At 40.7% G+C, this 23,842-nt stretch overlaps 1 protein-coding gene across 1 annotated transcript in view; it reads right to left on the reverse strand.

Moving 5' to 3' along the window:
• The window catches only part of PSD3 (pleckstrin and Sec7 domain containing 3), a 536,273-nt gene that overhangs the window by 477,853 nt on the left and 34,578 nt on the right, over positions 1-23,842 (reverse strand). The window contains exon 2 of the mRNA XM_036011513.1: positions 8,928-8,977. The gene's annotated coding sequence lies outside the window, so the exon portion shown is untranslated. The remainder of the gene's footprint in view (positions 1-8,927; positions 8,978-23,842) is intronic.

Raw genomic sequence — 23,842 nt, forward strand, 5'->3', positions numbered from 1 at the left:
TCAGGTCATTGAGGGCCTTGGTTGGCCACAGTGAGGACTTGAGCTTTTAAGTGAAATGGGGGTCACTGGGGGTTTTGAGGTGGAGAAGTACATGATCTATCTTACCATATAAAGAGATCACTCTGTCTGCTATGCTGAGAATAGGTGGAAGTGGGACAACCCTATGAGAGATGATGGTGGCTCATACCAGGGTGGAAGCAATAGAGCCAGAGAGACATGATCAGGTTCTGGGTCCCTTCAGTGGGGCCCAAAAGATATGCAGACACACCAGATATGGGGTATAGAAAGGATCCATAGTGAGTCCTAGGCATTTGGCTTGAGCAACTGAATGATGAGGTTGCCATGGACTAAGAAGAAGACTACAAAGGAGCTGATGAAGGCTGTGTGTGTGAATAAGAAGCTCAATTTAGGGTGCATTTAGTTTGAGATGCTTACTAGATAGCCAGGTGGACATGGTGAGTAGGCCACTTGAGAGGCAGTCTGAGAAAAGTATCCTTCATACCTGGGATTAGCTGTATTCTAGTCTTTCCCTCAGTACCTCCTTCTTTCAGGTTTACCAGCTCTTTGAACTTGCTTAAATGTACTTTGTTCTTGGCCTATTTTACCACTTATTGCATTGCACTGTAATTACTATTTTAACTCATCTTTTCCTGTCACTACACTGTCCTGCTATTCAGCCTCAGCATAATGTCTGATACAAAATAAATAATTTTTAAGAATTCATTGAATACTTGAAATCTGTGAGGGCCATAATCTTCTATATTCATTTGTTAGATTTCTTGATAGATGTTGCTATGTTTTGTCTCCAACAAAAAAGAGCTGTTTAGCACATATTGTTTTAATCATTGTGAATTAAATTCTATTTTTGTTGATGTGCTTTTTTTTGTATTCCCTTGGGCATGCAATTTATCAAGCATGAGTAATATCTGGCACACAGAGTCTCTAATAGCTTCCTTTTATTATTAGATCAATGATTCTCTGAATTATTGAGAAGGAATATCTAGAAAGACAATGCCCTGATTCCTTGAAAATGGTGCTAAAGAGAAGACATGGCATTATAAAATCATTAACAATGAAATTGCTTTGGGGCACTTGAATCCTCCCTTATGGTAACTTGGAATCATTTATAAAGTACATTTTCAGCCAGTGACTTAGTAACAACAGTGTGGCTTCTGAATATTTGATGCATTTAGTGTGACTTTCTTTATTTAAATGTTTAGCCCTGGCTGGTGTTGCTCAGTTCATTGGGTGTTGTCCTGCATGAGGCAAAGTGTTGCGGGTTTGATTCCCAGGTGGGGCACATGCCTGGGTTTCAGGCACATGCAGGGAGGCAGCCAATCAATCTTTCTCTCACACGTTGGTATTTCTCTCCCTCTCTGTCTCCCTCCTTTCTCCTCTCTCTAAAAATAAATCAATAAAATCTTTAAAAATAAATAAATGTTTGGCATATTTTAAAAGACACACTAAGAAAAAGAAACTTCATGTTAACAAGTTTTCCCTCCCACCTCTCTACCTTTTTCAGCCCTCTCTACAGCCTGAGCCAATTAATAGCTATTGCCCCATTTTTTCATAGGCTGCCCAAGCCTTAACATATATTTACACTTATGTCTATCCTTTTTTTCTATGTAAATAGAACCCTGCTGCATAGTTTTTTCTAATGCAGTTTTCTTTCCCTTAACATATCTTCATCATTTTAAAAATAATAGAATGTAATAATAGCACGTGTGCCAATACTATTGATATACTTTTTTCTTATCCACAGCTCTGTAACATCCCACTGGATAGATGAGCCATCATCTAATTAAAAATATCTTACTGTTGGGCATTGAGTATTAGATGTTTATTGTTACAACAAAAAGGGCTACACAGAACTTTGTGTATATATACACACATATACCTATATACATAGATACAGATACAGGTGCATAGCATTAAGTACCTATAACATATATGTAAGAACATGTATGTATATGTAAGTATATATGTGTACGTGTACACCAAGTTGTTTGTATGTGTATTTAATGAAAATTACTTGTGGGATCCTTTTTAAAAGGGTATTTTCTGTTATAATTTTTGACATATAACTAACAACCCTGAGAAACCCAACAAGGTGGATACCCTTCATCCACAAACACATGCCACGCAAAGTTCCCTCGGGACCCAGTTCTCTGTTACGGAAGCCTCATTAACCAAGCCATTTACACTCATTTTCGAGACTGCTGGCTGGCCAAAAATCAAGTAGCAGATGTTGACCTTGCAAAGGTTAACTTAACAGAGTTGAATTTGATTCAGATTCAATCACTGCTCCCACAGCCGTGCTGTGGGCCAGCAGAGGTGACGTCATGGTACTGTGCTGCCTGGGCTGGAGCTCGGGCATGACTCACACCTGTGCCCTGAAAGGCTCTATTGTTGTCTCCCTCCTGGGTGGAGCAGGGATTTGACTAGCTCACTGACTCAGTCCACCAGCAACCCTCCAATATGCCGATGGAACTTCCACGTTGGGGTTTTAACTCCATCACACCCTTCTCTCCAGCAAGTAGGTATAGCTACAGGGAGCCCCAATCTAGGATGGTTTTTCCTGTGCAGAATGAAGCTTTTTAAAAAAATAGTTTATTTTTTAGCAAGAGGGTAAGAGAGGGAGACAGAGAGGGAGAGAAACTTGGATGTGCCATGAGAAACGGCACAGTTGGTTGCCTCTCACACTCCCCCAACTGGGGACCGGGTCTGCAACCCAGGTATATGCCCTGACTGGGAAGTGAACCACCAACCTTCTGGTCTGCAGGACAGCTCCTAAACCACCAAGCTACACCAGCCACAGCAGAATGCAGCTTATCATGAGGTTCGCCGTCATTTCCTCCCTTCTCCCTTACCCCACTTCCACTACCCAGCTCCCTAATGGCACTTTAAATGCAAAAGAGTAATTTAAGTTTAATTCAATAGGCATGGCACAAATAATGTTGTGACTAAATATTTCAGTTAAATCTATGTGCTCAATTATAGCTATATAACTTATAGAAGTGTAAATAAATTCATTCCAGGGAAAGTGCAGTTTGAACCTCAATTTCTCCCTAGTAGGGAGATGCTAGTTGCACAGCTGGGTTAGCAGACTTCATGTTTCGGTTCATTCCTCATCTTCCGCTAAAGCTCCATGTTTTCCTTCTTGCTTCCAGAGTCCCTTCTTTGCATGTTCTGGTTGACATGGTAATGAATGTCACAAGATAAATTCCTTGCTGCCAATTCATGATTTTTAAAATCATTCCTTTACTTTCTCCTTCCTTTCAAGAGATCCTGCTGCTTCTCCCCAAATACTCTTTTTTCTCCTCATTTTTCTTGGGGTGTCAGCATACACATTAAATCAATGTCTTGTCTATGTTTGTTCAGATCTCCCTGTCTCGCCAGAGATTTTTGGGGGATGAACTCTCTAACTAGCAGGAGAGGCTATTACTCTGTCATTTAGGAAACCTCATTAGTTGGTTAGAGAAACTGGCTCTCAGGGAGAGTCATCAGGAAGACTGCTCTCTCTCTCTCACACATACTCACTCTCTCTCTCTCTCTCTCTCTCTCTCTCTCTCTCTCTCTCTCTCTCTCTCTCCCCCCATTATGAAAACCACTTGAAACTGGCAGAAAGGTCCTTCAGCATCTTCTCTTTAATCCTGCACTGCATCCTCCAGCTGTCCTGAGGTTTGGGATGTTAGCAGATGGGAGGGATGGAGCAGGCATGCTTGAGTAGGAGAAGTGAAGCAGGAGGGAGGTGTATTTGTTTCATTGTCTGGTAGAATGTTATTACAAATGGAACTGGATAAGAAGGCTTTGATTCTCTTTCTTGATGGGGTGCTTATTCTGAGCCATGTTTTTCAGTTTTCAACTTCTTTTCCTAAATTCTTCCAAACTGGTGAGTTAGAAGCACAATATGCCACCTGCAGGAACCATATTTTTATTCTACCCGCAGCTCTTCATTCTGTGCTTTGAAAGCACAACTTGCCAGTGAGAAACAGTGGGACAGATGTGCTATATCTCAACACTCACGGAAGCTGTATCTCGCACGGAAGCACAGTGTGGGTGGGGAAGGAGATCTTAACAGGAGACAGGATCTTAATAGGAGACCTGGACTGTGGCATCGGTTCTCCCACTTTCTAGCTAGATGGCCTTGAGAAGATGATTTACTATCTCTTGCTCTCCTATGCATAACTGACTGAAGGCAGAAGGCTAGCTCAGGCCTCTGAAGCTCCCTTCCGTCTCTAATGTTTATGAACCAAGCACTTAGTTTAATTTGTTACTATCCTCATCCTCCTAAGATAAAAAAGGGAAGTACAAATAAGTGATTACCCAAGTCCCATGAGGTAAAGATTACATTAACAGAAAAACTGCTGCAAGTCCAACCAGATGACCCTCCAAACCCTGTGATTTCTTAAGTATATTACTTTTACTTAGAAATGATGGCATAATTGAGGGGATGTGAGATCATGCAGCAGGTGCTCAGCACGTGCCTGGAACACAGGTACCAGGAAACAAGTACTTCTTGTAAAAATAATACTAGCTTTGTTGTTAACTTCCATAGAAATCTCCTAATAGGATATATATAGTCAGGTAGATTGTCTATTTATAGTTTCCACCTAGCAGGCAGACACACACATTTTAACTTAATATTATATAGTATGTCTCCCTGTAAAATGGGCCTTATTTCAATTCCTCATAATTATGGACTAATTTTACTACAACAAATAAAAAGTATAGGGACATATTTACTCAGGAGACAAGATGATCTAGTAGGAAAAGTATGGACTTTGGGGCAGTCTGGAGATTTTCCTGGCCACAAAAATTAAGGGCCTTGTAGTTAGACATGGTGCCCCCTTTGAGGCAGGACCCTCCCTGCTGTCCTGAGGTGTTACTGGCACTTGAAGCCTCAGCTTGTGCCTGGCCTGCTCCAGGGCTCATCTACCTGCAGAATGCACAGTTAAGTCTCTCTCACAACGGACTCTCACCTTGTTCCTTTACCAGGTGGTTGGTTAACTCACAACAAAAAACGTGAAAGATTTGGCTTCAGTGGTGCCCAGATTCAAAGGGACAGGATGCTGAATTTGATCATAATCTTCAAAAGCAAGTTCTGTCCCTCTGGGTTGTCACCCTCAGTCTGCTCCAGCATGGTGTATATATTGCCGCCTCCCTCTGGAATAACCTGTCCACTGTAGGCTCAGCCCAGGTGAGCATGGAGGTCAGGTCCTGCAGCACATTTAGAGCTCCCATACACCAGCACATGGGTTCAGGAGCTTGTTTCATGCCCCAGGTCTATGGTGTGGGATGTGAGGGGCTGAACAAATACTTACGTGATGTTCACCAGAGTTGAGGGCCTCCGTATATACCCACTCCATGTTCACCTAGAGAGTCTGTCTGTCTGTCCTACCTCATTCTGGGGGTTCACTTTCATCAGCTTAGATCATCACCAGCATCACCAGTAGATGCAATACCTGCTAGTCTACTCCTCCCAGTGGGACACCATTTCTGTAAAGGTCCCTATCTCCCAGTGTCTGCCTTTTACTGAAAACAAAAAACAAAAAACAACAACAACAACAAAAAACCCCTGGTCTTTGAGACAACCCAGAGACACTCCCTGGACCTGGAAGTTGCCTGACTCTGAGAACCATGGCTTCCTCATAGCCCCAGAAGCTCCCCAAGGTGGACTCCATTCTGGACTAAACCCTGGACTTGTGAATTGGCCCTGCCTGACAGAGACTCGTGTGATCTGGCCCCAGCCTACCTCTGCCCATGAGCCTCCCTGTCATCCATGCTCACCACCCCACTGGTCCTTCTGTCTTGTCCCTCGGACCTGTTAATCCTGGTCCTACTTTTGGTCCTTTGCACTAGCTGAGCCCTCTGTCCTATGTGTTTTTCCCACCTAACTGTATATGATTTGCTCCTTCTTACCATTTATTTCTCAATTTATATGGCACTTTTTCAGAAAGACCTTCCCTGATGTCCTCAATCTCTTTCACATCACTGTTTTTTAAATATTTCCATATAATTTACCACTAACTGACATTTTGTATTTATTTTAATTATCATGTGTCTCTTCGTTGATCTCTTGCTCCATAATCTCCTCTGTATCCTACCAATTGAAGTGCCATGAGAGCAGGACCTCACCAGCTTCAGCCTCTGCTATATCCCAGTACCTAGGGTATCTTGTGGTATATAGGAGGTGCTCAATAAAACTTAATAAGTGAAGGAATGTTAGCCCCATCCTGGGTGAAAGGGAGGATAGAGACCCTCACTCTGCTAACTCCCCCATCTTGGCCAGTGCACATCACCTCAGCTCACACCTCTTTCTCACCTCACCGGCACACCTAACATCTGCAGTTTTAGTCCACACAGCATAAAACAACGGTCCTGTGTTTGTCACAAGAACACTGCTGTTTTCATTTTCAAAATGAAATTCAAATATAGCAATAAACTAATGAAAGTTTTACTATATACTTACTTCTACAACACATTGTTGAAATTCTCCTTTCTAATTTTTTCAAGTTTGTTTATCACTAACAAAGCACAGATCATATTCCAGGGCATTCTTGTTTCTCCCAGTCTCTGCCCCCAGCAGTCCTCTCTTCCCGTGGCCAAGCCTGAGGACTGCCATGCTGGGTGGTGCTGCAGCAGAGATACTGGGGAGAGGGGCTAATGGGCCGAGGCAGGGAGACGCCATTCCCTGCTGCCCTCCTAACTCCAATGGGTTTTCACGAGTGGGACAAGCCAGATGCAGAATTCCAGTACACTGAGAATTGCCTGTAAAGAAGGCAGGGATGAATGACAAGTTAAGCTGGCCTGACTCAGTGATGGAAAGAAACTCCAAGGCACAACTTGAGGTGATGGAGCTCAGCTGAAAACTGCTTGAAAACAGGCTGAAAAGCATCTCCCAGGCTGTCATAAGGAAAGAAACAGCTCTGAATAAAAGCAACTCACAGTACAGTCTGATCTCACACAGCTGTGGTTGCGCACACAGCTTTCATTCCACCCACGCCTACATAGTGTGTGGCAGTGACTATCAGAAGTCAGATGCCAATGTGTAATGTGGAGTATCTGGGTAGATGGCATAGAGTGTGTCAGTGGAACTGATAACCGGATTTAGGAGATTTCAAATGAAATCTAACGTATGCAACTGAAATCCTATTTGTGATTGTGATTCCTAATAATTACATGAACTTTGAATTCTATAGACTATTTTCTCTACATCATCTTGCTTGATCTTTATTACAATTTCTTATAGTAGGCAGAGCAAATAATATCATCCTTACAGTCGAGAAAATGGAAACTCAAAGTGGTTAAAAGGGTGGGAAGTGGAGAGAGGTGAAGCAGGAGGGAGTGGAGGGGAGAAAATGGAGACAACTATACTTGAACAACAATAAAAAAAGTAGGAAAAAATATTAAAATAAAATTAAAAACCTACCGCAATATCCTATGTGTTTTTGGATTCCCTTGTAGGTTCAGTAGTTTCCATTGGATCTAAGAAAGCCCATTCTTCTAAGTTTTAACTTTGGGTAACTTATATTGGCCTAGAGGATTTCCATAAAACTATAATTTTTAAGCAGTCAATATAGGTCTATCTTATTTTAATTAAACTGAGTAAGTAAGATCATATATTTCCAGTGAAGAGAAAACCAGGTTTGGTGTTAATTATTCATTTTATAAAAGGAATCTTAAGTTATAAAAAGAATACAGACTTGTTTAAAAAACAAACTCCTTTAAATAAAAACTAAAATGTTTTCAATGATGCATGTACAGTGGCACATTTTAAGTGGTCTAATTTATTGTAAAAATTAGATGGGCAAACTAGAACATATAAAGAATTCTTGTAACTTGATAACAAAAAACAAACAAAATAAAAGGGGAAAAAACATATTACCAGCTGAGTCATAGAAAAGCCCAGAAGGCCCACAAACACTTGCATAAGAAGGAATGCTAGTCTCCTGCCCCCCTTCCCTTCCTCCTGGACACACGGTTGTCCAGCCAGAGACTATATTTCCCAGCCTCCTCCTAAGGATAAGCTTATGTATCCATAAGACCAAGTTTTACGAATGCAATGTGAGTGGAACACGTGTGTGTAACTTATGCCTTATTACCTATAAAAAGACTATTTTGTCAGAAATTTCCTAATCTTTTTTCAAAAGTTGCTATGTACCAAAAATCCAACACTGCAACCATGATGAGAAGGCCAATGACCTAAGAGATGGCAATTTAACAAATGGAAGGATTCCTGAAACACCGTGTGAAGCAGAGCTACCTTACCAGTCTAGACTATCCAATATAGCCTGTTATACAAGAGAGAAATGTCTTCCATTTAAAGTACCCTATCTGGAAGTCTATTTGTTGTAGTAGCAAACCTAACTAACACAACCTAACTAGGAAGTTTGAGAAATGCAAGTTAAAACTAGACACCACTTCATACCTTAAGATTGGAGGCATTCTAAAAATCTGATACCAAGAATTTGGGAAATGAGGAACTCTCATATACTTCTGCCAGAAGCATAAATTGGCATAACCACTGAAGAAAAAATTCTCAAAATTACTACAGTAGAAAATAAGCAACCTCTATAGCCCATTCATTTCACTTCTAGGTATGGTAACTTTACATACTGAGATACACCTACAGGGTAGTTATAACATCACTTGTATTGGCAAAAATTGGAAACATGCTGAAAGACCATTAACAAGAGGATGGATAAATAAATTGTGATATTTTCATATAACTGAGCACAAAATGGATGAACTGAATCTATATATATATATCAATATGAATAAATTTCAAAAACATAATTTTGAAGAGAACAAGAAAGTGAAGAATATGATAACGCAAGGTAAAATTCAAAGTATACAAAATATAACTATATATTTTTTATTACATATATGTGTAGGAAAAGTATATAGTCTTGAAGAATACCTACCAGATTCTTGATAATAGTTGTCTCTGGGGAAGGAAGGTAAAGAGAAAGATCTGTGGAGAGAAACAAGGAGGACTTCAATATTATTCATAATGTCTTATTTCTTTTGTGAAAAATTTCATTAATATTTGTTAATTATGGCCACTGGGTGCCATCAGTGGTGTGCTGGAACTGCATCACCTGGGGAGAGTGGGTTGTGCACATCTCTTCCCAACGTCCCATCCGATGATGTCACCATGACAACTTGAAATCAATGGTGAAAGCACTTACACCACAGAGAACAGAAAATGCCACAAATCAGAGCCTTTTTTCCTTTCTGGGGACTCTGTTTTTCACACTAACTAGCAAACTGATGGGTACAATATATCTATTAACTTAATCTTCATACTTTGTAATGATTTTTAAACTTTTCAAAAGAAAAAAGTAACATTTTATCTTTATTTAATTCTCAGGATTATGCTTTTTGCATAAAACATGCGGCATGTGTGCCTTGGTGGTAATGAAGAAAAATAAAGCATCTCTCTGAAAGTTCTAAGCAAAGGTCAGGTTGTAGTTGGCTTTTGAGAAAACTTGACTCATTTGGGTTGAGTAAACCTTTTGGACCTCCTACTTATTATGCAGTTTCAGCATCAAGTGTCTTCAAATTATATATGACACCTCTATGCAGTAAGGGGCTTCCTGCATCTTCTCAAAGAAGATACCATCTTTCATAACTGCTGGAATGCCTAGATTTACCTTACTGAATTCCAGTTGTTGAATCATAATTTGCATTTCTACTTGTATAAAAATAAATCAAGCAGAAAAAGTGCATATGATGTGGTCCTGAGAGACCTTGAGGTTTGAGCAGTCCTCTGCAACCATGACCTAGGAGTGTGGTATTCACATTTTATGAACCCTAAACCAGGACATGTGCCCACATAGGGATGGAGGATTATGGGGAAGGATGTTTGCCTTCAGTCCTGTCCTGTCATGATTCATTTTCACAAAGCTTAAAACATGCAACATAATACTATATACTATTTATGGATACATTCATAGGTCATACCAAAAAAGTCATGAGAATGATAAAAAACACATTTATGGTATGAATTCTTTCTGTAAAAGGGAGAGAAATGGAGACAGTAATAATGTAAAATAATGTAATAGTTAAAAGTTTTTTTAACTGTTTAAGATTTTTTAAGTAAAGTATCCTAAGCAAATGCAACAAAATGCTAAGACTTCAAGTTGAGTGGTTTGAGCACTTGGGTGTTACATTATTCTCCATAGTTTTATGTATGTTTGAATATTTCATAATTTTTTTAAACTTCTTTTTTTTAAGATTTTATTTATTTATTTTTAGGGAGGGAAGGGAGGGAGGGAGAGAGGGAGAGGGGGAGAGAGAGAGAGAGAGAGAGAGAGAGAGAGAGAGAAACATCAAAGTGCGGTTGCTGGGGATTATGGCCTGCAACCCAGGAATGTACCCTGGCTGGGAATCAAACCTGGGACACTTTGGTTCCCAGCCTGAGCTCAATCCACTGAGCTACGCCAGCCAGGGTGAATATTTCATAATTTTTTAAAAACAAGTAAGAAAGAAAAATGAACAAAGTCATATTTACTTACATAATTTGATGGCTTTGGGAATTTTTCCTGAATATTAGTCTATTTTTCTCTAAAATAATATTAATACCCATCATAGAATGATAGCAGCAGCATTTTCTAACTCCACAGAGGTTTACCTACTGTATATTCAAACTGTCCGCATTAGATACTGCCCCCATCTCACCTCCTGAGCCCTTGTCCTATAACTGGGATTAAGCTCCAGCATCCTGATGCTGAGAATACAGTATGAGCCTGCATCCCTCACTCTCTTAGAGAAGTGATTTATGAGAGCACTCCCCATAAACCAGATGGAAGCCAATCTCTATCTCAGGACCTGTTCCTGGAAATCCTGCCTAAGACAGTAAGTGTTGTCATCATCCCATGAAGTCTGGCTATTTGCATACAATATCACATTTTTAAATGTTCTAATGTACTTAAAAAGACAGGAAGCAGGGGTGGTGAAACTCATATCCATAAATCTAACCACAGGAGATCCAGCAGCTCTGAGAGCTCTATAAAGGCCTCAATTCTCTGTGCTTCCAGTCAGTTTCATTAATGAATTTAGGATCATATGACCTGTAATAGTTCCATGTAAGCTTACAATTCGCTAATTGAAAGACTGCCTGAGACTCAAAGCAAGCTCTGCACATACCAAAGTCTGTTTACATTTTGGATACAAAGAGCTCTCAAGAGATCTCAGGTTTACAAAAACATCTTCATACTTGGAAGTTTATGGATGTAGCATATTCATTTAGATCATTTCATATCTTTAGGGTTTAGACCTGAGGGCTGAGAATATGCAGGTAGGGTCATGGAACATTAACTGGAAATAATGAAGCTGTCTCGGGTACCTCTGAACCATTCCAAAGGAGACACTTGATTTACCAGTAAAGTCTATGCAATGTGCACTGTACCTTTCCTAATTAGATTATCTGGGACTAAATGTGAGGAGTTAAATAATTTCTTAACATGATAGAAAACAAATTCTCATGGCAATGTGACCCACAGGACAACAAGCAGTGATACTTATATTTTAGGCTGAAAGGCTCTGGTGACATTGAGCTCAAATTAAGGAAAGGCTCTACCTAAGTGAGAGCAGACATTGTTCCTGGGGCTGCCAGTCAAGCCACAGATGAGCTGGCTGGTTGTTCAGGGATCCTCCAGTGTAGCTGGTGCTATTGAGGTCCTCACTAAACTCCTTGAGCATCCTTATAATTAATGTTTTGAACTCTTCATCTGATAAATTGCTTTATTCCATTTCATTTAGTTCTTTTCCTGGGGTTTTATTCTATTCTATCATTTGGACCATGCTTCTTTGTTTCCTCATTTTGGCAGCCTTCCAGTGTTTGCTTTTACGTATTGGATAGAGTTAGTACGTCTCCCAGGCTTGACAGAGTGGCTTAATGCAGTAGGTATCCTGGAGGGTCCTGTGGCACAGCTTCTCCTATTACCCAAGCTCAGTACTCAAGGTGCACCCACTGTGTGGGCTGCATATACTCTCCTCTTACAGTTGAGTCTTGATTGCTACTGGCATGTCCAAAGTCAGCCAACACCTGTGTTCCAGCTACAAAGTGATCTGCAGGTGGCTACTACTTGTGCTGAGCCTGGGGATGCTCTGGAGAGGCCAGGCTATAAACAAAGGCCAGCTGCTGCTACTGCCAGACCTGGGTCAATTTAGCAAGAAGTATGGGGTATGCTGAAGCAAGATGCTGCTTGTTTGAGAGAATTTAGGAAAATCTGAAGCATGGACCAAGACAGGCTGTTCGTATGGAAAAGCCATTGGAAACAGCTTGGGTGGGCCTGAAATTTAGGTGAGGCAGGGTGTCAGAGAATCATCAGGGTGAAGTAGACAGCATCAGCCAGGTTGATGGAGTCTCAGATACAACACCCACCTGCAGGCTCTGAGTGGGGGATGACTCAGAAAGGGAACAATAGTCTCTGCCAGCACTTATGTCTGGGGAAAAGCCGCCCCCCAGCTCTCACCTTGATGCTGGACAATTCAGTTCCCCCCCTTTATGTCTCTGATGGTTTTCCATCTGCTGCTCCAGCACTGGAGCTCAGAGGGAGTGAGTCCAAGTAAGTCTGTGCACAGGCCCTATAACAGGAACTGCCTGGGATTCCAGCAATCTGTCTTCCACAGTCTCAGCCCCTGATGGTTTTTACAGCTAGAAGTTATGGGGACATCTTCTTGGCACTGGAGACCTGGGCCAAGGAGCCTGGTGTGGGCCTGGGACCCCTCACTCCTGGGATATCCCTCCCAATTTTTATCTGCCACATGTGGGTATGGGAACAGCCCATTCTGTGTCTCTGCCCCTCCTACCAGTCTCATTGTGGTTTTTTCTTCAATTCTGTAGTTGTAGCACTTCCATTCAGCTTGATTTCTGATGATTCTGAGTCATGGTTGTTCTATATCTTAGTTGCAATTTTGACGTGGTCATGCAAGGACAAGAGCTTTGTTTACCTGTGCCACCATCTTGACTGGACCAACGTGACTTTTTTTGGTGCATATTTTCCATGCAGACTAGAGCTATATGTATAACAGCTCCCCATTCAGAAAATTTATAAAGATGGAAAATTAATGTGAAAGAGCTTTTTCAGGGCAGTTACTTAGTTTGGTGGCACCTTTGCTACAGCACTCAAGCTCCCCTATGAATCTGCTTCTTTGCCATTCTATATTCTTCACTGTACTTGTGTGGATTGTATTACACTTCAGCAACTATCCCCTCACACCTCTGAACTTGTGTGATCTTACCCCTTGCCCACCCTCAGAAGAGAAGACCATTTCCCAACAAACTTGGGTTTGGCTGGGTGACTTGCTTTGGCTGAGTAGCGAGGGAAGTAGTGACTCCAGTTAGTTCCAAGTGGACTCTTGAAAAACTTTTGAGATTCCCTGCCAACCTTCTTATAACTATCAATGTGGGACATGAGCATTTCAGATAGGAATGTCTCCTTCAGCCTGAGGCCCAGACAGAAGACAAGTGGAGCAGCACTGAACTGAAGATCGGCCTGGAGAAGAGCTACACCAGGCTGTCCATGATCTCCAAGGACAAGCTATGTGTTTAGAAGACACAGATTTTTTTATACAGCATTATCATAGTGAAAGCTGATCATATGATCATCATTTTATTCATTCAGAAAACATATTTTGAGCACTACCATACATTAGAGTCTATGGCTATTCTTTAATAAGTAAGACTTAATCTCTGCTGTTCTCAGGTACCTTACAATCTAGAAAGTAAACTAGAAAAGGATATAAATAAAATACAAAATTTGTGGTGAGTAACATGAGACATAGAAAGTATAAGAACTTTAGAGGAGAAAGAGATGATTTCTGACCCAGAGGAACCATAGAGCTTCTTGAATGAGGTGGCATTTCCATAATTCATTATTTTAGGAGATGAAAGCCCAATTGTATATGGATTGAAAGCAAAATATATAATTTAACATAATATATCCAGTTATCAGCATGGAATAGTGTAAAGATGCAATACAATGTAGAATAAGATGGGAAAAGAGGGAACAGTGCAGATGGGAAAACAGAGAAATGGGAACATGTACTTAGAGAAAAGCCAGGGGTCTGATCTGTGGAAATCTGAAGACCATCCCTTGACCAAGATAAGGGGGTGCATCTTACAGCCCTCGAAAAGCTGGGGATGAATTTACCCTGGCAGGGGCCAGTATGTAGGGAAGCCCACTCCCAAGGCTGAGGCAGGATTGCTCCCTTCACTGGACGCCTCCATAGAATGGGGAACAACCAGAGGTCTCGTGTTTTCTCACATGCCACCTCTGCCCTGTCTGTGATGCTAGACAAGCCTCTGGAACTTACAGCATCTGTCTGGACAGGAGAAAGGGGCCAGGGAATATCCAAAAATATCTGAAAAAGCCTCGTGGTAATAGGTTCATCGGAACTGACTATATTTTCTACCTTCAGGAAGCACGGAGGCTTAAGATAGACTTAGGGTTCCTTATAGGACAACGCAGGCAGTCAGATTTCTGGGCACCCGAGCCTGTACCTATGAAAGTCATACTCACTGCACACACAGGAAGGGGGCCATTCCAGATGAGGGTGTGTGTCTTAGAAGGCCAGGTGCTTGGGCTCTTGCCCAGATATCTTTTTCCTATAGATAACTGTTCCATTTATTCCATTCGCCAAAATAAAGTCCTATGAGTTTTCCATATATTGTGCTATGACTATGACCTACACAGAAACATCAAATTCTAAAGAAAAATCAACACATCTTTTTTCTGTACTAAAGATATGCTTTGGAAATGTGGAATTTCCTCCCCAGTGTTCCTGTTAAAACATCCCTACCTGCAAACTCCAGCTTGTTTAAAAATACATTTATAAAAGAGAAACTGAATGTATCTTTACTGCAACAAACTAGAGCAGACTGTAAGTACACTGCAAAGACTCAAAACCATGGTAAAATTATGCAAACATTTTTGACAGTCTGAATTTAATATTTACTTAAGTACACTTTTATGGAAGCAAAACAATAGGAAAATATATCCTCCAACTTCTTTCAGTGAATTTTAGGATAATCACTGGGTCTCTAGAAGGATTTAATACAATCAATTGCAGCAATGGCTTTTAAGAGACTGATTTTGGCATCTCCAGCAAACTCCAGTGGGTGCACTGGAGTGTACCTGGTTCCATTCCGGCTCTACCAGGAGTTCCCAGTGGGGCTTGGGCAAGTCCCCTCCTGCCACTGGACCTCATTTCCTTGTCCTTAAAATGAGTGGGCCCCTTGTTGATCTCTAGGCCTTTTTCAACCATCACTTTCTTTGATTCTTTTTTTTCCAGAAAACGTTTAGATCCTCAACTTAATAGTTGAATCTTTTAGGATTTAATTTTTTCTCCTAATAATATATATTTTGACAAAAGTCCATTGGAACTACTTTTATTCACCTTCCCAAAGGTTTATACTGAAACAGGTGAAGGAGGTGTTAATGCTGAAGGAAACATACCATCCTATGCAGGTTTTCCCTCAGATCAACGAACTTTCCCTTGTTGATTGCAAGTGATGGCATGGCATTCAGTTAGAAAAAGTATTATCCCACCAAAAGAGAAAGTTATTGTGATTGCCCACTAGGAAGAAAAGCAGTAATATTCCAGCAGAGACTGTGCAGAACAAACAATTGCCTAATCTCTGTATTCTCATGCAACTTTATTGGCTGATTAAAGGTAGCATTACATTTGGGGGAAAGTTAGCAGTATTTGCAGTTTGCTTTCAAGCATAATTTTGCCAAATATAAAGCTCAGAAACAACTGCAATGAATGTTATTCTGTAAAAAGTATGAAACGCCAGGAAATGGTGCCATTAAGATTACAGAGAAGAAAGGGAGAATCAGGAAGAAAAGACAATTTTTAAAAAAATATTTTTTAAAGAAATTTAACAACATGTAATGTCTGAATGACAACAAGTATTCAGTTAGCAGGAGCCTATAATATAAAACCAAAAAGTAAATAGAAAATAAGAAGAAAGGGATAATTTGGAGAAGTGGAAGTAAACAAAAGAAAGTGAAACATTTCTATTGAATGAAGAACTAGTATTCCCTAAAAGTTAAGTGAAAGCAATTCATAAGTTCTAATATTCTTCTCATCAGCATAGTTGACTTAGGTCTATTTTACTATGCTGTTTTTCATCTTGGGAGTTCTTTAACCGATGACTATGTGTTTACAGGTTATTTAAATAGGTTGGTAATATACACTTAAATGGAAGACAGGTAATAGATGAATGGCCATTAGAAAATATATATGTGTAAATTAATTAGCAGAAGATTAAGATAATTGAAGTGAAACTAAAGATAAGTCTTTGACTTCTATCCAAAATATTATTTTTCTTAGGACCATTCAAAAACAGTATACAAATTAAACATAAACAATTTCCTATGCACATAATATTGCAGTTTAGCTATAAGCATTTGTAGCTATAGAATACTTTTAAAGTGATAATTATGCCAAGATTGTTATAGCCTTAACACCAAATATTTTGAAGCAAATGTGAAAAGCATAACCAGAAATATCTTCATAATGACAGGCAAAATACATCATGATCAAAATACGAAGATAAATACAAGGAGAGGAGCGCACTGCTCCCCCTCATGCAGGTGGGAAACTGGCATTTAGAAGGGGGGTACTTGTGCAGCGATGTCCAGTACATGGAACCAGAACTGGACACCACTCTGCCTGGGCACTTGTCAGTCATACCCATCTACACAGAATGTGACTGTTCTATCCCTTTACTAGCATACATTCTGCTAGTGATTTAGTTGTGATGTGTGCAGCTATCATCAAACATTCTTATGTTGTGGAGTTTTCCTTGCAGATGTGTTTCCTAACCTTGGTGTTTAAACTACCTCTTGGCTGTGGCCGGTCTCCAGAGCCTCTGACGTCTCCTGAGGTCTCAGCTATCATATTTGACTGGTCCATTTCCAACACACCGCTGGAAGCTGGGGCTTGGCACACAGTCGCTCAAGTGGGACATACAAAGGACAGGGGGACAGAGAGAGAAGAGAGCAGGTTTCCTGCTTAATTACTAGCTCTTAGCATGTTTTTTTTTTCCTTTCTGTTAGGAATGAAATCAATGTGCTATTCGCAGGTGATAAGGGGATGCCACTCCCCCAGTGTTGCTTGAAGCAAGAATTGTCTACAATGGTGTGGGTTCCGTTCAAAGTATATTTTGAAGTTTTCATTTCATCAGAAACAGCTGATAAGAAACAGCTGGGGAATCAGAAAGACCATCTAACCTCTCCAGTGATGCAGAGGGACAGAACATTCAGTGACATAACTGCAAGTTACAATGCTGGCTTGATTCAGAAAATAATTTGCATTAGTTCAATTACAAGCTCCAAACTCCTTGTCCCTTTAGCATCTATCTTTATGTCTGTTTCAGCATCTATCTTTATGTCAGAGGGGCAAATCACCATTGCCCCTGTGCTGCTGACGCCTGTCACGGTGCTAATTAGCACATCCTTTTTGTCTTTCCAGGGATTTGTTAAGTATTCACACTAATATAAGATTCTTAACAATCAAAAGTAATTATTTTCATTATTCAGCCAGGGGCAGAGGGGAGAGAAGTTCCTCTAGCTGGGTGGAGGATTTAGACGTTGGCCAGCCCTCAGAATGCAAGCCTGGGAGGACAGAACCTGGCTCTGTCCCTCACAACTCAGCCTCTGTCCTCACTGCTGTGAGTAGGCCAGCAGCCCCTGTGCCCAAGGCCAGGCTCCATCCCTTTCCCTGGAGACCCTCTTCCCAGGCAGTGGTCCAAACTCTGTCACCAGATCCCTGATCTAGTCTACTACTTCTTTCACAGAGAAGTTGAGAACAATCTTTGCTAATCTTTTCTATTCTTTACTTGAATACTGTAAATTGATATCCTGAGTCACCCTCATAGCGCTATTGTCAGAATAAGCAGTAAACTTTCCATATTGTTATTTTTAAATATATATATATATATATATAAATTTTAATCTTCACCCAAGGACATTTTCATTGATTTTAGAGAGAGGGGAAGGGAGAGAAACATGGATCTCAGAGAGAAACATCAATTAGTTGCCTCTTGCACCTTGACGGAGGACTGAACTCACAACCTAGGCTTGTGCCCTGACTGGGAATTGAACCCATTACCTTTCGGTTTACAGGATGACACTTCTATCAACTGAGCCACATTGGCCAGGGCCATATTGTGTTTTAAATAAAACAAGTTGCCTTTAAATGATGAAAACTAATAATATTTAGTTTTAAAATGTGAAAGCACAGAAAAAAAAGGAGGTAAAATAATAGGTAATCCATAATCTCACTACCTCCAAATAACCACAGTTAACATGTGGTTTTCTTCCCAGTATAAGGTATCTTGTTCTTTTGCGATCTCTCCCCTCTCTTTCCTTTCTCTCCCCCTCTTATCCAGAGGTTGCCTAGTTTATTTCCCCTCACAGATAGTTCAGAGAGGTCAGAAGGGAAATGGATGCAATGGCATCCACGCTCCTGAAAAACTGCTGGGGTTGATAACTCACTGTGGCCTTGGGTCTTCACACACCAGGTCCTCCCAGCCCCAACTAGATCTAGACTCCTCATTGGCCTACTCCTTGAATATCCACAACTACCTCGGTGGATTTAGCTGACAATCATCTGTGAGTAGGGATTGGAGAAAAAGAAGAAGCATGCAGGCAGGGTACAGAAGGACAATTTTTTCCATGGGTAGTTGGCCCTGGCTGAGCGCTACGAGCTAGGTGCTACACCTAGCCCCACTCTCACCTGTCCAATGGTTCTCATGTTGCCTTACCTAGAGAGTTTTAAATTTCTTTTTCTACTGGCATGGCAGAGACTCCCCAAACAGGAGTTCACCAAACATTTCGCTGGTTCATAAAAACCCCAGCCCTCCTAGAGCTAGGAAAGGCTGGGTGACTGACTCTCTCTCCTTGTCCCAAATAATGCAACTAACTATGAGATGGAATATTGAGGGATTATATGTTGCAAAATCATTGCTGGCCCATGTGGAACATGTCATGTGGGAGACAGAAATAAATAAATGTTTTAAGCCTTTTAAGTTTTTTTTTAAAGAAACTACTGCAGCAGCATCTAGCATATTCTGACTAACACGACTGAAATGGCTGTCTCAGTTGGCAATACACTTTGAATCTTTTTACATCCTGAAAATAAGGATTCAATCATAGACTTTCTTTGTTTAAAAATTACCAGGGGCTTTCCATTACCTAAATGATGGGGTCTAAATGCCTTCCCCAGGCAGACTACCTGGTGCAACACTTCCTTGGGCTAATTAATCTCCTGGTAGTCTACCCCCTAACCTAGATTCTACATTGCAGCCTGCTGCCTAGACCTTCCTTGAGTTGCTATTTCCTGAATATCCTAGTTCTTTAAGTGCTATAAGGCCTTTATTCATGCCATTTTCTTTGCTTAACTGGCTCTTGCATTTCTTCACTTGGAATATTGTAATGCATCCTACAAGACCCAGCTCAAATATGAAATCTGTGACATTGAACCCAATTCCACAAAGCACTGTTAGCTCCCACCTCAAAGCTGGCACAGTGCTTGGTAAGGTCTCTCCTCCAGGAAGTCTCTTACCATGTCATTTATTTACAGGTTCACTTGTTCAACAAGATGGCTATGTTCTTAAAGATGGTGTTATACCATGTTCTTTTCTAGCACAATGGCAGACACAGAGAAATGTGTATGCGCTCTCTACAGAACCTATAGCTGTGGCCACAAGGGGTGGTGAGAAGCGCATAAGCCCCCCCATGGTTCTGCCAGTCTACCCTGCCTAGTAGTTGCTATGTAAAACTGATGTTTCTCAAGCAGAATGTTATGTAAAGCAGCTTTAATACCAGTTCTCTGCCAAGTCTTTTCGCCCTAACCAGAATGCTACCCCTGAACCTCTCCTATGTCAACATTTTAGAGACAACACTGAGTACCACTGAACATCCATACCAGGTGCTCAACAAAATGTGCTGATGGTGAAAAGAATAATATTTAAAGCTTATAGAGCACTAACTATGTACTAGGCAATAAGCTAAATATTTACATCCACTATTTTACTCATTATGTCCAAGTTAGCTAGCATAGCTGATAAGTGGCACAGCAAACATTCAAATCCTGATTCTCCAACTCCACAGCCTTTGTATTGATTAATTAAAGAGTGCTCAGAGTTGATTCTTGTTACTCCAAACAATGGCACTTGAGTATGAAAATCACCTCCTGGAAAAAATCAACCTGAGAGTCAGGTTTGTATGGATGCAGAGATAATTCCAATGTTTGACTCCTCACGCCCGCAGCACAATCTCTGGAACACTGTTCTTCCTGAAAGGGCATACAGCACAATGTGGAATGCAGAGGCTTTGAAGCAACAGAGACCTGGGTGCAAATCCTGATTCTACTTCCAGTAGAATGATGGCAGACAAACAGCTCACCCATCTCAGCTTCCCTGGCATTGGCTGTAAATTCAGGAGAATAATGCCTAATTGTGTTTTGCCCTGAGGCTCAGTGAGTTGTCCTATCAATACAAAGCATTCAGGGAGGGCCCTGACACACCCTCACTGGCATCCCAGAAGGTTAATCTTCGGTTATTCCGCCAGGGTCCCCTCATACCCCACCGTGAGCCTCAGGCATCTTCTCCATAGCCTTGTATGCTTGGCCCAGGGTGCCTCTCAGAGGACCAGTGGTTCAGCTGCTTAGTCACCAGCTCTTGCTGGTGGCCCCACTGCTGCTGCCCTTGCCTAGCCACTCCTTCATGGGCCCCACTGAACTGCGCTTTTTTAATTTTCATCACCCCAGAAAGATCCAGCCCCAGCCCTGCAGTGGATTTAGCTTGTTATTAACTTGCACCCTTGATGCAAAGACTTGAACACTTTATAATGGGCACATTGTTTCACTGCATGTAGATCCTTTAAAGAAAAATCTGATTTGTGTGTTCAAAATATACCAACTACAACACATACTGTCCAGTACGGTAACCAGGAGCCACATGCAGCTACTGGACACCTGAAATTTGGCTCACAGATTGAGTGTGCTGTGAAGTAAGCTGCACTCCAGATTTCCAGGACTACGTACAAAAATAAAAGAATTTTAAAAGTTTAAGTATTTTTATTGATTAGAGGTTAAGATCCATGGGGTTAAATAAATCATTAAGATAATTGTTTCTTTTTACTTGTTTCAATGTAACTCTGAGAAAACTTTAATATGGCTTGCCTTTTATTTCTGTTAGGAAACACTGGACCAGACAAACCCGAAAGCAAACACACTGACAACTGCAGAAACATTGCGGTAATCAATGACTTCAGCACAGTGGGCTGCTCTTTATCTGAAGAGATTAGGGAACAAGCTGTGTTTGTCCTATATTCTAAATAACTATTAGCATTTTCAAAGAATGCTTGCAGCCCTTTGTATTCACCTTTCATATGCTGTCACACAACTGACCATTTCTTTTACTTTATTGAATAAAGTCACAGATAAATGATTTTCAACTGGCAAAAAAAGTTAAAAATCATGCTTAGAGCTTTCTGTTATTAGAAGAATGCGTAACAATCACCACTGATGAAGCGTTTGTCAGAGCCAATGGAGAATTCACACTGATGGAGCTGTTTGTTTTCTGGCTTATTTATTTGATTGTCTAACTCACATTGTATACATTTTCCAGTTATTTTGATTAATATTTTGTAAACTATTTTGGATAAGCAAGTCTCTTTTTAAAACTTTCCAATTACTCACTCAAAAATGAATCAAATTTAGTAATTAGCTCAATGATTCCCATGAAAGTTTCATTATTTGAAGAAAGCCACTCTTCACTGCAACCTCAGGAGAACAAAGTTTTCATTAGGAAAAAAACACAACTCTTTTTAGCAATCAAAATAATACTGTATTTCTTTGCCTGCTCTTTGAGACATAGTATATTTTTATCTGATCCATGTGTGATCCAACTAAACACAGCCTTCCTGTGCTTTGCGGAATCTTTATGACTTCTGAAGCTTCTCAACACATCCGTCCAGTCTAAAAACTGATGTGGTACAAGGACTGGCTGTCTCAGGGAACAGTTTACAAGCAAAATGACACATGCAGTTTTGGAACAGGCCAACCAGAATCTTGTGACAGTTTGATCATTTAAATTTTTTCCAGAATGTCTATTTTCAAAACATCATTTTCTGCGTATGTACCATTTGGTTTTCTATAAAAGTTACTGAGATGACAATTTTTGGGAAAAAAGAAATAAAACCACCATATATTACTCTTAAATGGCATTGAATAAAATTACTGGTCATTGGAACAAGCCGTAAAGAGTGATCACAGTATATAAGTCAGCGAATTCACAAAAGGAAGCTGTGTTTTACTTCATTCTTATTTTAACCTTTCTTCTTTTTTTTTTTCTTTTTCATTTAAAAGTAGCCTGGCCTTCATTATCTTTTAAAATTCTTCTATATGATTTTCATTCTCTATATTTTCTCGGCTTCATTAACTCATTTTATCCTTATCTCCATGGGTGTTAGCCATCAGGATTTCTTTTTAAGTTTCCATTGTGCTATGTAGATTTTTTTTGTCATTTTAAATGAAGCCAGTCTTTCTTTCAGCTTGCAATTTGGGCTTCCACTAGGCCACTTCTTTCTTACTGCATTTGAACTTGAGTATGAAAAATAAATCTGAAGAACTATACCTAATCAGTTATAAATTAGGGCATCACTAGAGCAGCTCGAAGGCGACTCAGAATGGCTCTGAGGCTGCTTTGTGTGCTGAGCAGCAGTGCTGTGCAATCAGCTCCCTCTTCTGCTGCACACACTGGCTTACCGTGATCAAGTGCAGGAGTTTTTCCCCGGATCGCTAGTGTTGGCAACTGTTTTAGACACTGTTTCTTCCACAACTACCGAGTGTGTTAGGGCAAGACATATCAAGACGCTGTTCACAGGGTGCAGTATATTAAGATGCATAAAGCACATAACCTCACACAGACATTTCCCCTGTGTGTAGTGCTGGCATAGCCCTTCAAGCACAAGAAAGCTGATCAGTTCATTTCATTGATTTCCATCAACAAAGGAAAAACATTGTACAAGAATTCTACTATTCTATACATTAGATTATTGAGTCTATTCCTAAGAGGAGAGCACTTTTGTTTTTACCAGGTGCTACTGAAAATAGAATCCTCTACCTATCATTCTCCATGTCTGATAACCAAAAGTTTTCCACAGACCAACTCCTGCCTCCACCTGTTTAAACCCTAGGTTCTCCTCCACTATTGGGCCGTACCAGTGTGGGTGACACAGGACATGTCATTATCACAATGCGACCTGGTCCTATCCCATTGCACCACGGCAGCCAAGTCAGTGTGAGGGCATGCCATCCCCCACACTGGGATAGACCCTGCAGAAAAGTAATGTGAACCTCATAAATATATCCCACTCCCCAACCAAATATACCCTCAGTTCAACTTAGCCTGAATGGAGCCTCAAAACTCCATAAGCACTCACCACACTCACATGAGAGAAAGAAGGACAGAGGCAAAGTGAGAGTGGAGAGAGACAGAAGTCTTGACCAATGATGCTTAAAATATTTTTTTCCTTTTTTTTGGAGGCATAGTTTACAAGAACATCTGACCATGTGAATGCATTTTTAAGGCCCCTGCCTTAAAAATGGAAGAGGTCCATTCAAGGGAGGGGTCCTGAAGCCTAAGCTCTATTAGCTTCACAGTAGGTCAGCTTCGACTCTTATGCCAGGACGTGGCCCAGGTACCTCAGCTCCCTGCTGTTAAGGTACACTCCGTGCCCACGCCCTGTGCTCTTTGTCCAGACACAGGCACCTTTTGCATCCCTTTTACTCAGGAGCATCAGCCAGAGTGGAG

The sequence above is a fragment of the Phyllostomus discolor genome, chromosome 11 (assembly GCF_004126475.2).
Source record: "Phyllostomus discolor isolate MPI-MPIP mPhyDis1 chromosome 11, mPhyDis1.pri.v3, whole genome shotgun sequence".
NCBI classification, from domain to species: domain Eukaryota; kingdom Metazoa; phylum Chordata; class Mammalia; order Chiroptera; family Phyllostomidae; genus Phyllostomus; species Phyllostomus discolor.